General features: G+C 36.7%; 1 protein-coding gene across 1 annotated transcript in view; it reads right to left on the reverse strand.

Annotated features, from left to right (window-relative positions):
• CCDC73 (coiled-coil domain containing 73) overlaps positions 1-15,968 on the reverse strand; it is a 114,287-nt gene that overhangs the window by 88,176 nt on the left and 10,143 nt on the right. The gene's annotated exons all lie outside the window — the stretch shown is intronic.

A 15,968-nucleotide genomic window follows, 5' to 3' on the forward strand; every position in this document is an offset into this window, starting at 1 on the left:
AAAGGCAGAACATGGGCTGGTGTAAGAACATGAATCTCCTGAGGGCCCCAGAAATAAGGAGGTTTATATCTTTTAGGAATAAGGAGGTTTATCCCTTCTAACAGGTTTTTCTTCCATGAAACCCACCAGGTGGTTACAGGGAAGGATGGGAAGAATCTGAGAAAGCTTTTCCCCTGTGGTACTGGCTGGGGAGGAGAAGAGCAGTCACAAGCCTTCTTCCCTAAATCTCCTACAGACCAAAAACCTTAATCTGCAGGGGATAGGACAACAAAAACTATATCTAAGGACACTAGTGGAAATCCTCTGCAGCGGGGAAAGGGGACCAGCAGATACCACTGAAAACTCTACCTAGACAGACCTGTCTTTCTTATCTCCTCTAAGGAACAAAAGCCTTAATCTACAGGGGGAAGGGCAATAAAAACTAGCCCATGAGAGCACTTATGGAAACCCACTGCAGATGAGAGGAGAAGACAAGAAAAATAGAACAGCTCTATCCTTGGGGAGGGGAAGGAATACATGCTAGGCCCACCATTAAATACGAAAGAGGGATCAGAATTCTTGTGGAGGCCTCACCTTGAGACTTGGGTTCACCAAAAACTGAGGCTTAATAGAAACATCAGAGAATGCTCCTATTCCCCACCTGCCGCCACCACCCAACTAACAAGTGTCAAGTAAAAAAACAGTGAGACATAGCTGGGAGAGCTGCAAGGATAGACTCTCTCTGGGAAGCAGCACAAAAGGAAGACCCAAAGTCAAGGGGGGAAGCCCAAAGCCAAGCAAGAAGCAGTTATTTAGAAAAACCCTCTGATTTCACTTAAAATATTGTAATACTCTTGAATTAGCCCACACAATAAACACAAGGTATCACTAGAGAAATCTGAAGCTTCTGTCAGAAACTTCAATAGGTAGACTTGAAAGCTGCCTGGTTGAGTGTTGAAGGCATACCCCAACACACACACACACAGCTCTTCTGCAAAGACTGAGAGTTTTTTTGTTTGTTTGTTTGGGTTCCAGGTATTTAAGGAAATCTATGTCAAACAAAGCACTAGCTGATCACTAAGCTAAGAGCACATGACAAAAACTGAAGACTTAACACAATTATTTCAGAAAAGTCACTACACAAACAAATAATGACAAAAACAAGAAGCAACCCTGAGAAGAGGGAGGAATCTTATTTCCAGAGTTGTCACATATTCAAAACGTTCATGCCCATTTCTCAAAAAATATTTACAAGGCATGCAAGTAAACAGAAAAGTGTGATCCAGTGCTTCCCTGTTGGCGCAGTGGTTAAGAATCCGCCTGCCAATGCAGGGGACATGGATTCAAGCCCTGGTCGGGGAAGATCCCACATGCCGCAGAGCAACTAAACCCGTGCACCACAACTACTGAGCCTGCGCTCTAGAGCCCACGTGCCACAACTACTGAAGCCCACGTGCCTAGAACCCATGCTCCGTGACAAGAGAAGCCACCGCAGTGAGAAGCCCGTGCACTGCAACTAGAGAAAGCCCACGTGCAGCAACGAAGACCCAATGCAGCCAAAAATAAATAAATAAAATAATTATATATAAAAAAAAGTGTGATCCATACACAGGAAAAAAAACAATTTAATAGGAACTGTCCCTGAGCAAGTGCATACAACGGACCTAGACAAAGACTTTAAATCAATAATTTTAAATATGCTCAAAGTGCTAAAAGAACCATGTACAAAAGTCCTAAAGCCATTAAAAAGTTAAGGGAATGCTACAAACAAGTTTATGCTCATAAATTTGACAACTTACAGAAACAGACCAATTCTTCTAAAACCACAAACTATCAGACCTCAACCAAGAAGATAAATAACAATCTTCAAAAGCCCTATAGTCATAAATTTAAAAGCTCCAAAAAAAGAAATGTACAGGCCCACATAATTTCACCGTAGAATTCTGAATGATATGCATTCTGAAGTATTTAGGAAGTGCACTGATGCCTGCAATTTACTCTGAAATCATCAAAAATAAAGTTGAAGGAGGGATAAGTAGATGGATAGACGTGATAAAACAAGTACAGTAAAATGTTAATGGTGTATGAGTGTTCACTGTCAAATTCTGTTAGTTTTGCTGTATGTTTGACAATTTTCATAACAAACTGGCAGAAATCAAAGAGTGGATGTTAACTGATAAAATACATTTTGTTATGAAATATTTTCCTATGACTCTCTCACATGTTCTTTGCTTTATTACACACACATACACACACTTATGCTATGGTATTCAAAGAGGCTTTCATGAAAGCTGTCTCATTGAAAATGTTTTCAGCAGCAAGTAGCAACAACAAACCCCGACTCACAATGGCTTATGGGACTTACTGTCTCACATGACAAGTCCGAAGGCAGAGTCCTTCTAGAATTTATTTCAGTGGCTCAACAATATCATCAAGGACTATAATTCTGCCCATCTTTCCATTTTGCCATTATCCAAGTGATTTTCCTTAAGCTTTTCACCCCTTGGCCACTTTAATTTTAGGCATCAAGGACGGAAAGGACATTATCCTACAGTAGAAAAAGTGTAATCTCTTATTAAAAGGATAACAAAACTTTTCCCAGAAGCTTCCTAATCATATCTTCTAATATCTCATTGGCCATAACTAGGTCATATGCCCACTCCTAAACCAGTTGCTGCCTGGTGAAATGCACTGAACCTTCGTGAGTGGTTAGGACAGTCAGGATTTACCTAACTCATATTGGTGAGGGTTGAACCCTAAGACACAGTCAAGGTTCTTCCAGCATGGAATAAGGGACAGAATGTATACGAACAAGGTATGCTATGTGATAAATAAAGTGAGGAGAGAACAGAAGCTCTCAGAGTAATATGTACCTATAGTCAAAACATTGAAAAAAGAAATAAGTGTATACACCTTTTTGGGGGGAGGTGTGTAGAACATATAACATGCATATCTTCCCAAAGCAGGTGGATTGAAAATATACAAGATACAGCTTTCTTCATGTGGGCCTGGTTATACACTTCTCTTTTATTTTTTATTTTTTTTAATTTATTTTATTTTTGGCTGCATTGGGTCTTTGATTCTGCACGTGGGCTTTCTCTAGTTGTGGTGAGTGGGGGTTACTCTTCGTTGTGGTGCGTGGGCTTCTCATCACAGTGGCTTCTCTTGTTGCGGAGCACTGGCTCTAGGTGTGCGGGCTTCAGCAGTTGTGGCGCGCGGGCTTCAGTAGCTGTGGCTCGTGGACTCTAGAGCACAGGCTCAGTAGTTGTGGCGCACAGGCTTAGTTGCTCTGCGGCACATGGGGTCTTCCGGGACCAGGGCTCGAACCCATGTCCCCTGCATTGGCAGGCGGATTCTTAACCACTGCACCACCAGGGAAGCCCTACACTTCTCTTTTAGTGCCTACAGGGGATTCTCAGATCTTACTATGATTTAGATATTGTTCTAAGCACTTTTTATATATTAATTTAATTTAGGTATAATTTTATGCATTACTTGTATTCTTGTTACTGCCATTTTATAAGTGAGGAAACCGGGTTATCAGCAAGAGGATAAATAACTTGCCTGAAGTCATATAGCAGGTAAACAGCAGAGCAAGTATTTGAACCTAGATGATCTGTCTCCAGAGTCTCTTAAACATGCCATTATATCACCTTTAAGAAACTGTGGATGGTATAGGACAGTATGAATTGCTATAATATACTCCTTTCCTTTAAAAACTTCAGAATTTAATCTTCATATCCCATAAAAGTTAGAAAACCATTCAAAATCACACTACCTATTTTAAATATACAAGTACATTCTGATTATTTGGTCAAACACTTCAAAATAAGAAATATTTGTTGAAAGGAAAGGCAAAAAAACTTTTAAATTGTTATGGATATTCTAATATTAATAATTTTCTATTTGAGAAGTCTTTGTAATAGATTAAGTTGACTAACATGAAAACAGTAGTTTAAATACGAATTAGGAAAGAGATTTTTTTAAATGTGAACTTTTAGGCTATGCCATGCATATTAGAGATATTTATCTTGGATATTTTGTAGATAATCAAACCAAGAAACTCTCAGAAAGAGAGATTAGTATTGTATTAGACAGCATGAGGAACTGAATTGGGCAATTTCGTAGGAGGTGGATTATGAGTTTGAAAAGGAGAATAAAAGTACCCAGTAACAGTTTTGGCTGCTTGGACAAGTGCCTGGTGTATGTACTATGTCCCTAAATCTGTTCAGGGTCAAGAATTGAAAAGGCCTGACCAATACACAGCCCATCTTGTAAAACTACAGCCTGAAGCAAGTACTTCAAAAAAAGCATGACACTTTCTAAAGGTTATAAAGAGTAAATAAACCATCAAATTACTCCTCTTTTATTGTTTTTATAAAAACACTTAAATCCTTGTAGTCCTAAGGCAGCTAATAAAAAATAAACACTTTCAAGGTTCTATCTTGTATACTTTATTGAAGTTACAGATGGGATTTTCTTACCAAATTTAATATATATTTTCTCATTGACAATTTAATAAGAATTTTTATTAATAACTTTTGAAAGCTGCTTGAAGAATGAATAAAAATGAAAAGTTCAAATAAAATGTAAATAATAATTTTTAATAAAAAGCATGAAGTTAAATCAAAATCCTAATATAGTAGAAGCATATTATAATATTATCTTTCAGCAATGTGGATAACACTCATTTTATCAGTTTTCCATGTAGTATAAAGATACAGATTTTACAAATCATTATAATTACAAAGGGGTATGATTTCACTCATAGCATAACTGATTTTATGGGGCATTAAAATGCTGCTTAGTGTTATTTACCACATATTATACCATTAATTACCCAGTTTCCTTCACAATTTCCCTAGCAAATCATTGTGGGTTTTTTTGTTTTGTTTTGTTTTAGCTGCACCCCGCCAAAAGGTCAAAAGGCCAAAAATGAAGAGAAAAAAAGAGACAATAGAAATGGATCTACAAGGGGTCCAGATATTGGCGTTTATAAACACAGACTTGAAATAGATGAAACTAATATGCTCAAGAAATTATATGACAAAATCAATTTCAGCAGAGGAATGAAAGTTATAAAAGTAGAACCAAATGAAAATATTAGGACTGAAAATTTAAGAAGTGAAATTAAGAACTCAATAGATTGACTTAATCATCAGATTAGGTAAACTGAAAAGAAAATTCATTAACTGAAAGAAAAAAAAAATAACCAGACTGAAACATGGACAGAAAAAGAAAAAGAAGGAAAATATAGACAAAAAATCAATAATTATATAGAAGATTTGAACAAGACTGACAAAGTTGACCAAATTCACAGTCATAGTATACTGTACCCAAGAAATACATATTATTTTCAAGTTCATCTATATTGGAATATTTACCAAACTTGATTATATGCTTGGCTAGAAAGAGAAGCTCCAAAAATATTAAGTGATTGAAATTATATAGAGCTTATAATCTGACATAGTAAAATTATGCTAAAAATCAATTTTTAAAAGTTAATAAAAAGTAAAATAAAACTCCCAAATATTTATAAATGAAGTAGTACACGTCTAAATAACGCATGGGTCAAAGAATAAATTACAATGAAAATTAGAAAGTAATCTGAACTGAATGATTAATGAAGATAAAGTCTACATAAATTTGTAGAATCCAGCTAAAGGCATGCTAAGAGAAAAGTTTAGAGCCTTAAATACTGTATATTAGAAAAGAAAAAAAGGTTAAAATTAATCAACTAAATACCATCTTCAAAAGTTCAAAACAAAAAAACAACAAATTAAAGTAAGGAAATAATAAAGATAAGAGCAGATAGTAATAAAACATAAAACAAATATGCAAGAGAATCATCAAAGTCAAAATTTAATTCCTTGAAAAGACTAACATAATTGATAAACCCTTAGAAAGACTGATCCAAAATTCCTACTCATTCATAATATCTCTGCATGAGTTACTTCTTCCATGAAGCTTCCCTCACTCCCCTTAGTAAAGTTAGGCATTTCCTTAGCCACACTCTCACAGTATATTCTGCACTCCTTTATTATTACATGGTATTATAATCTCTAAAACCTGTCACAGTAAGTGCTCAGGAAACATTAAGTGAATGACCAAATATAGTTTTGCTTGTTTAATATCTCTCAAAAATAAAAAAAGAATCACATTAATTTGTACTATAGTATTTCTTGAATTTTCACTGTTTCAAAGTCCTAATTTCTTTTTACAAACTTTTTATTTTGAAATAATTTTAGATTTACAGAAGACTTGTGTAAAGATAGTAGAGTTCTTGTATACCCTTTACCCAGATTCCCTAATGTTAAAATCTTACATAAGTAGGATACACTTATCAAGGTTAAGAAAGTAACATTGTAACAATATTATTGATTAGACTACAAAGTTTATATATTTCACTAGTTTTTCCACCAATATCTGTTCCAGAATACAATATGGGATACCATGTTACATTTAATCATGTCTCCTTAGACTCCTCCAATCTGTGAGAGTTTCTCAGCCTTCTTGTTTTTCATGACCTTGATATTTTTGACAAGCATTGTTGAGCTATCTTGCAGAATATTCCACATATGGGGTTTGTCTGATATTTTCTCATGATTACACTAGGTTTCAGGGAAGAATACCACAGAGGTAAAGTTCCCTTCTCATCACATCATATCATGAGTACTTGATAGTCACATGAATTATTGATACCACACAAATTCTTCCTGGGGATCTTAACCTTAATCACTTAGTTAAGGTGGTATCTGCCAGGTTTCTCCACAGTAAACTTAACTATTTTTCCCTTATATTTTCTATCTGTTAGAGCTTAGTCCACAATCAAGGCAAGGGAAATTAAGCTCTACTTCCTAGAGGGAGGAGTATCAAACAATATGTAAACATGTATAAAACCACCACAGTAACTTACTAAATAATTTGGGGAAGATATTGTGTGACTATGCAACTATTCTGTTTCTCCTTAAAGTTTCATCCACTAATTTTAGCATTCATCAGTGGATCTTCCCTGCAGGAATTATTACTGTGATGTTCTAAGGGTGGTTTCTATTTCTCTGCTTCCTCCTACATTTATTAAATGGAATTAAAGATTTTTCCCGAAAAACAGCCAGCTCTACCCACCACCAGTCGCTCCCATCAGGAAACTTGCACAAGCCTCTTAGATAGCTTCATCCACCAGAGGGCAGACAGCAGAAGCAAAAAGAAGTACAATCCTGCAGCCTGTGGAACAAAAACCACATTCACAGAAAGGGAGACAAGATGAAAGGCAGAGGGCTATGTACCAGATGAAGGAACACGATAAAACCCCAGAAAAACAACTAAATGAAGTGGAGATAGGCAACCTTCCAGAAAAAGAATTCAGAATGATGATAGGGAAGATGATCCAGGACCTCAGAAAAAGAATGGAAGCAAAGATCGAGAAGGTGCAAGAAATGTTTAACAAAGACCTAGAAGAATTAAAGAACAAACAAACAGAGATGAACAATACAATAACTAAAATGAAAATTATACTAGATGGAATCAATAGCAGAATAACTGAGGCAGAAAAATGGATAAGTGGGGACTTCCCTGGTGGTGCAGTGGTTAAGAATCCGCCTGCCAATGCAGGGGACACAGGTTCATGCCCTGGTCTGGGAAGACCCCACATGCCATGGAGCAACAGAGCCCGTGCGACACAACTACTGAGCCCGTGTGCCTAGGGCCGGTGCTCCACAAGAGAAGCCACCACAATGAGAAGCCTGCACACTGCAACGAAGAGTAGCCCCCGCTCACCGCAACTAGAGAAAGCCCGCGTGCAGCAACGAAGACCCAACGCAACCAAAAATAAAATAAATAAAATAAAATTAAATAAATAAAATTAAAAAAAAAGAACGGATAAATAAAAAAAAAAGAACGGATAAGTGACCTGGAAGACAGAATGGTGGAACTCACTGCTGCAGAACAGAATAAAGAAAAAAGAATGAAAAGAAATGAAGACAGCCTAAAAGACCTCTGGGACAACATTAAACGCAACAAAATTTCCATTATAGGGGTCCCAGAAGGAGAAGAGAGAGAGAAAGAACCCGAGAAAATATTTGAAGATTACAGTCAAAAACTTCCCTAACATGGGAAAGGAAATAGCCACCCAAGTCCAGGAAGCACAGAGAGTCCCATACAGGATAAACCCAAGGAGAAACACCCTGAGACACATAGTAATCAAATTGGCAGAAATTAAAGACAATGAAAATTATTGAAAGCAGCAAGGGAAAAACGACAAATAACATACGGGAACTCCATTAGGATAACAGCTGATTTCTCAGCAGAAACTCTACAAGCCACAAGGGACTGGCATGATATACTTAAAGTGATGACAGGGAAGAACCTACAACCAAGATTACTCTACCTGGCAAGGATCTCATTCAGATTCAATGGAGAGATCAAAAGCTTTACAGACAAGCAAAAGCTAAGAGAATTCAGCACCACCAAACCAGCTCTACAACAAATGCTAAAGGGACTTCTCTAAGTGGGAAACACAAGAGAAGAAAAGGACCTACAAAAACAAACCCAAAACAATCAAGAAATTGGTCATAGGAACATACTTATCGATAATTACCTTAAACGTGAATGGATTAAATGCTCCAACCAAAAGACACAGGCTTGCTGAATGGATATGCAAACAAGACCCATATATATGTTGTCTACAAGAGACCCACTTCAGACCTAGGGACACATACAGACTGAAAGTGAGGGGATGGAAAAAGATATTCCATGCAAATGAAATCAAAAGAAAGCTGGAGTAGCAATACTCGTATCAGATAAAATAGACTTTAAAATAAAAAATGTTACAAGAGACAAGGAAGGACACTACATAATGATCAAGGGATCAATCCAAGAAGAAGATATAACAATTATAAATATATATGCCCCCAACATAGGAGCACCTCGATACATAAGGCAACTGCTAACAGCTCTAAAAGAGGAAATCGACAGTAACACAATAATAGTGGGGGACTTTAACACCTCGCTTACACCAATGGACAGATCATCCAAACAGAAAATTAATAAGGAAACACAAGCTTTAAGTGACACAACAGACCAGATAGATTTAATTGATATTTATAGGACATTCCAACCAAAAACAGCAGATTACACTTTCTTCTCAAGTGCGCATGGAACGTTCTCCAGGATAGATCACATCTTGGGTCACAAATCAAGCCTCAGTAAATTTAAGAAAATTGAAATCATATCAAGCATCTTCTGACAACGCTATGAGATTAGAAATCAATTACAGGGAAAAAGACGTAAAAAACACAAACACATGTAGGCTAAACAATATGTTACCAAATAACCAAGAGATAACTGAAGAAATCAAAGAGGAAATCAAAAAATACCTAGAGACAAATGACAATGAAAACATGACGATCCAAAACCTATGGGATGCGGCAAAAGCAGTTCTAAGAGGGAAGTTTATAGCTATACAAGCCTACCTCAAGAAACAAGAAAAATCTCAAATAAACAATCTAACCTTACACCTAAAGGAACTAGAGAAAGAAGAACAAACAAAACCCAAAGTTAGCAGAAGGAAAGAAATCACAAAGATCACAGCAGAAATAAATGAAATAGAAACAAAGAAAACAATAGCAAAGATCAATAAAACTAAAAGCTGGTTCTTTGAGAAGATAAACAAAATTGATAAACCATTAACCAGACTTATCATGAAAAAGAGGGAGAGGACTCAAATCAATAAAATTAGAAATGAAAAAGGAGAAGTTACAACAGACACCGCAGAAATACAGAGCATCCTAGGAGACTACTACAAGCAACTCTATGCCAATAAAATGGACAACCTGGAAGAAATGGACAAATTCTTAGAAAGGTATAACCTTCCAAGACTGAACCAGGAAGAAATAGAAAATACAAACAGACCAATCACAAGTAATGAAATTGAAACTGTGATTAAAAATCTTCCAACAAACAAAAAGTCCAGGACCAGATGGCTTCACAGGTGAATTCTATCAAACATGTAGAGAAGACCTAACACCCATTCTTCTCAAACTCTTCCAAAAAATTGCAGAGAAAGGAACACTCCCAAACTCATTCTACGAGGCCACCATCACCCTGATACCAAAACCAGACAAAGATACCACAAAAAAAGAAAATTACAGACCAATACCACTGATGAATATAGATGCAAAAATCCTCAACAAAATACTAGCAAACAGAATCCTACAACATATTAAAAGGATCATACACCAAGATCAAGTGGGATTTATCCCAGGGATGCAAGGATTCTTCAATATATGCAAATCAATCAATGTGATACACCATATTAACAAATTGAAGAATAAAAACCATATGATCATCTCAATAGCTGCAGAAAAAGCTTTTGACAAAATTCAACAGCCATTTAGGATAAAAACTCTCCAGAAAGTGGGCATAGAGGGAACCTACCTCAACATAATAAAGGCCATATTATGACAAACCCACAGCAAACATCATTCTCAATGGTGAAAAACTGAAAGCATTTCCTCTAAGATCAGGAACAAGACAAGGATGCCCACTCTCAACACTATTATTCAACATAGTTTTGGAAGTCCTAGCCAGGGCAGTCAGAGAAGAAAAAGAAATAAAAGGAATAGAAATCGGAAAAGAAGAAGTAAAACTGTCATTGTTTGCAGATGACATGATACTATACATACAGAATCCTAAAGATGCCACCAGAAAACTACTAGAGCTAATCAATGAATTCGGTAAAGTTGCAGGATACAAAACTAATGCACAGAAATCTCTTGCATTCCTATATACTAATGATGAAAAATCTGAAAGAGAAATTAAGGAAACACTCCCATTTACCACTGCAGCAAAAAGAAGAAAATACCTAGGAATAAACCTACCTCAGGAGACAAAAGACCTGTATGTAGAAAACTACAAGATACTGATGAAAGAAATTAAAGATGATACCAACAGATGGAGAGATACACCATGTTCTTGGATTGGAAGAATCAATATTGTGAAAATGACTATACTATCCAAAGCAATCTACAGATTCAATGCAATCCCTATCAAATTACCAATGGCACTTTTTAGAGAATTAGAAGAAAAAAATCTTAAAATTTGTATGGAGACAAAAAAGACCCCGAATAGCCAAAGCAGTCTTGAGGGAAAAAAGCAGAGCTGGAGGAATCAGACTCCCTGACTTCAGACTATACTACAAAGCTACAGTAATCAAGACAATATGGTACTGGCACAAAAACAGAAATATAGATCAATGGAACAAGATAGAAAGCCCAGAGGTAAACCCACGAACCTATGGTCAACTAATCTATGACAAAGGAGGCAAGGATATACAATGGAGAAAAGACAGTCTCTTCAATAAGTGGTGCTGGGAGAACTGGACAGCTACATGTAAAAGAATGAAATTAGAACACTCCCTAACACCATACACAAAAATAAACTCAAAATGGATTAAAGACCTAAATGTAAGACCAGGCACTATAAAACTCTTAGAGGAAAACATAGGGAGAACACTCTTTGACATAAATCACAGCAAGATCGTTTTTGATCCGCCTCCTAGGGTAATGGAAAAAAAATCAAAAATAAACAAATGGGACCTAATGAAACTTAAAAGCTTTTGCACGGCAAAGGAAACCATAAACAAGACAAAAGGACAACCCTCAGAATGGGAGAAAATATTTGCAAACGAATCAACGGACAAAGGATTAATCTCCAAAATATGTAAACAGCTCATGCAGCTCAATATTTAAAAAACAAAGAACCCAGTCCAAAAATGGGCAGAAGACCTAAATAGACATTTCTCCAAAGAAGACATACACATGGCCAAGAAGCACATGAAAAGCTGCTCAACAACACGAATTATTAGAGAAATGCAAATCAAAACTACAGTGAGGTATCACCTCACACCAGTTAGAATGGGCATCATCAGAAAATCTACAAACAACAAATGCTGGAGAGGGTGAGGAGAAAAGGGAACCCTCTTGCACTGTTGGTGGGAATGTAAATTGATACAGCCACTATGGAGAACAGTATGGAGGTTCCTTAAAAAACCAAAAACAGAATTACCATATGACCCAGCAATCCCACTACTGGGCATATACCCTGAGAAAACCATAATTCAAAAAGACACATGCACCCTAATGTTCATTGCAGCACTATTTACAATAGCCAGGTCATGGAAGCAACCTAAATGCCCATCAACAGACGAATGGCTAAAGAAGATGTGGTACATATATACAATGGAATATTACTCAGCCATAAAAAGGAACAAAATTGGGTCATTTGTAGAGACGTGGATGGATCTAGAGACTGTCATATAGAGTAAAGTAAGTCAGAAAGAGAAAAACAAATATCATATATTAACACATATATGTGGAACCTAGAAAAATGGTACAGATGAACCTGTTTGCAGGGCAGAAATTGAGACACAGATGTAGAGAACAAATGTATGGACACCAAGGGGGGAAAGTGGCGGGGGTGGTGGTGGTGGTATGATGAATTGGGAGATTGGGATTGACATGTATACACTGATGTGTATAAAATGGATGACTAATAAGAACCTGCTGTATAAAAAAATAAATATAATTAAATTTTAAAAAAAAAGATTTTTCCCATCTCCCCCATTTATTTATCATTTATTTATGTTAGTAGCAAAATATATATTTATTTTATTCTTTGGGTTACAATGCAATACTATCATTATTTATTTTGTTGCTCAAATTCTTCCAGCTCTGTTCATGGGAGCTCTTCCAGGTTGGCTTCTGTACTCTTTTGACATTGTTGTTTTAAGTACCTTCTTTAAGTACCTTCCAGCACTACAAGATGTCCAACCCTAGAATAAGCCACTTCTCCAAGGAGTCCTGGTTCCTTTTGTTAGATAATGACTTTCAGAACCAAGATCTGGGCACTCTGTTCCTGCTGCTGGAGTGTTGCTGCCACTAGGCCCTTTCAGCAGAGCTAGAAAATGTATGTATGTATTCTAACCCATGTGTACACATGTTTATATTTCTGTATCTTTCTATCTGTATATAATTAAATGAGTTCATACTGTTCTCTTCAACTTTAATCCAGCACCACAGAACTCATTCTAGTCTTCCCCCCTTGCTTATTTGTAACTTCTTCCTTCAACAGAGAAAAAAAAATTCTTCCTAGCTCTCGTAATCTACAATTTGCTTATTTGTTCAACCCTAGAATACATGTAAAGTAGTTTCAGTATTACTCCCATGAGAAACAAATTTACCAACTAGAGATAGTGTTTAATGTAAACTTTTAAGCTTTTTGTCTTTAGCCTTACAGTATCAAGTCAACATATACTCTCCAAAGTGACTTAAATCAGCTTCTTTTCCCACCCACTTCATTCACTGAAGTAATGTCATACATTGGTGAAACAGTTACATATATTTTCACAGTCTGCATTCCATCCTGGAATTCTCCTGACATTCTGGTTGAATTTTTATACAGGTTGCATACAGTATAGTTCACTGTTTGTGGTGTACAGTTTTATGGGTTTTGACAGAAGCATGGAGTAATGTTTCCACCACCACTATACCATACAGAAGAGTACATCACTCCCAAAAATTCTCTTATGCATTCCATTTATAGACAATCCCTATTCCATCTGTCAATACCTGGCAACTAGTGATTTGTTTTCCTTCCCTATAGTCTTGTCTCTTCCAGAATGTCATATAAATGCATTGTATAGTTTGTAGACTTAGATATTACTTCTTTCACTTAGAAAAATTCAATGAATATTCATGACATCATTTTTGAGGCTATTTTTTGGGAGAATAGAATTCTAGGTTGATAGTTATTCTTTTAAGCACTTTAGAGTACATTTTTTTAAAAATTTTTTTTTCTTTTTTTTTTTTTTTTAATTTATTTATTTATGGCTGTGGTGGGTCTTCATTTCTGTGCGAGGGCTTTCTCCAGTTGTGGCAAGTGGGGGCCACTCTTCATCGCGGTGCGCAGGCCTTTCACTGTCGTGGCCTCTCTTATTGCGGAGCACAGGCTCCAGATGCGCAGGCTCAGTAGTTGTGGCTCACGGGCCTAGTTGCTCCGCGGCATGTGCGATCTTCCCAGACCAGGGCTCGAACCCGTGTCCCCTGCATTGGCAGGCAGATTCTCAACCACTGCGCCACCAGGGAAGCCCTAAGCACTTTAAAGTATCATCCCATTGTCTTCTGGACTGAATAATTATTATTGAGAAGCCCACTATCAATAGCATTATTGTTCCTTTGAAAATAAATGGATGTTTTTCCACTTCTGGATGCTTTTAAGATTTTCCGTTTGGGTTTTTTTTTTTTTTTAATACTGAATGAAAGATTCTTTAAATTCTATAGCACTACAATTCTCAAAAGTTTCACACACATGATTTCATATAATCTCATAGTAAACCTTTTTTTCATCTACCCCTGTATTATCCCTCCTCCCTTCCCTCTCCCCACTAGTAACCACTAGTTTGCTCTCTATATCTGTGAGTCAGATTCTTTTTTGTTTTATTCACTAGTTTGTTGTATTTTTTTAGATTCCACATATAAGTATCATACAGTATTTGACTTTCTCTAACTTATTTCATTTAGCATAATGCCTTCCAAGTCCATCCATGTTGCTGCAAATAGCAAAATTTCATTCTTTTTTATGGATGAGTAGTATTCCATTGTGTATATATGTATGTATATATATGTGTGTATGTATATACACACACACACACACACACACATACCACATCTTCTTTATCCATTCGTCTGTTGACGGACACTTAGGTTGCCTCCATACCTCAGCAACTAATTAATGCTGCTATGAACACTGGGGTACATGTACCTGTTTGAATTAGTGTTTAGGTTTTTTTTTTTAATATATACCAAGGAGTGGAATTGCTGGGTCATATGGTAGTTCTATATTTAGTTCTTTGAGAAACCTCCATACTGTTTTCCAGTGGCTGCACCAATTTACATTCCCACCAACAGCATATCAGGGTTCCCTTTTCTCCACACCCTCACCAGCATTTGTTATTTGTGTTCTATTTGATGATAGCCATTCTGACAGGAGTGAAGTGATATTTCATTGTGGTTTGGATTTGCATTTCTCTGATGATTAGTGATGTTGATCATCTTTTCATGTGCCTGTTGGCTCTCTGCATACCCTCTTTGGAAAAATGTCTATTCAGTTCTCCTTCCCATTTTTAATCAGATTTTTTTTTGATGTTGAGCTGTATGAGCTATTTATATATTTTGGATATTAACCCCTTATCAGTCATATCATTTGCAAATATTTTTTCCTTTACAACAAATGTTAAAGGAACTTCTCTAGGAGAAAAAAGAAGAGGTCACAACTGAAACAAGAAACAACTGGAAACAAGAAAATTAGGAAATGAAAAAGCTCACTGGTGAAGTCAAACATACAGTAAAGGTAGGAAATCATCCACCCACAAAGCTAGTAGGGAGGTCAAAAGACAAAACTAGTAAAATCATCTATAGCCACAATAAGCAGTTAAGGGATATACAAAACAATTAGATAAAAAATAGGCTATCAAAAACAGTAATCACGAGGGAAGGAGAGTACAAACACAGGGTTTTTAAAATGCATTTGAAATTAAGAGATCAGCAACATAAAACAGTCATGAATATATATAGACTGCTATACAAAAACCTCATGGTAACCACAAACCAAAAATCTGTAATAGAAATACACTCAAGAAAAGAAAAAGAGGGGCTTCCCTGGTGGCGCAGTGGTTGAGAATCTGCCTGCCAATGCAGGGGACACGGGTTCGAGCCCTGGTCTGGGAAGATCCCACATGCCGCAGAGCAGCTAAGCCCGTGAGCCACAACTACTGAGCCTGCGCATCTGGAGCCTGTGCCCCACAACAAGAGAGGCTGCGACAGTGAAAGGCCCGCGCACCGCGATGAAGAGTGGCCCCTGCTTGCCACAACTAGAGAAAGCCCTCGCACAGAAACAAAGACCCAACACAGCCAAAAATAAATAAATAAATAAAT

Source organism: Eschrichtius robustus, chromosome 11 (assembly GCF_028021215.1).
Source record: "Eschrichtius robustus isolate mEscRob2 chromosome 11, mEscRob2.pri, whole genome shotgun sequence".
Classification (NCBI taxonomy): domain Eukaryota; kingdom Metazoa; phylum Chordata; class Mammalia; order Artiodactyla; family Eschrichtiidae; genus Eschrichtius; species Eschrichtius robustus.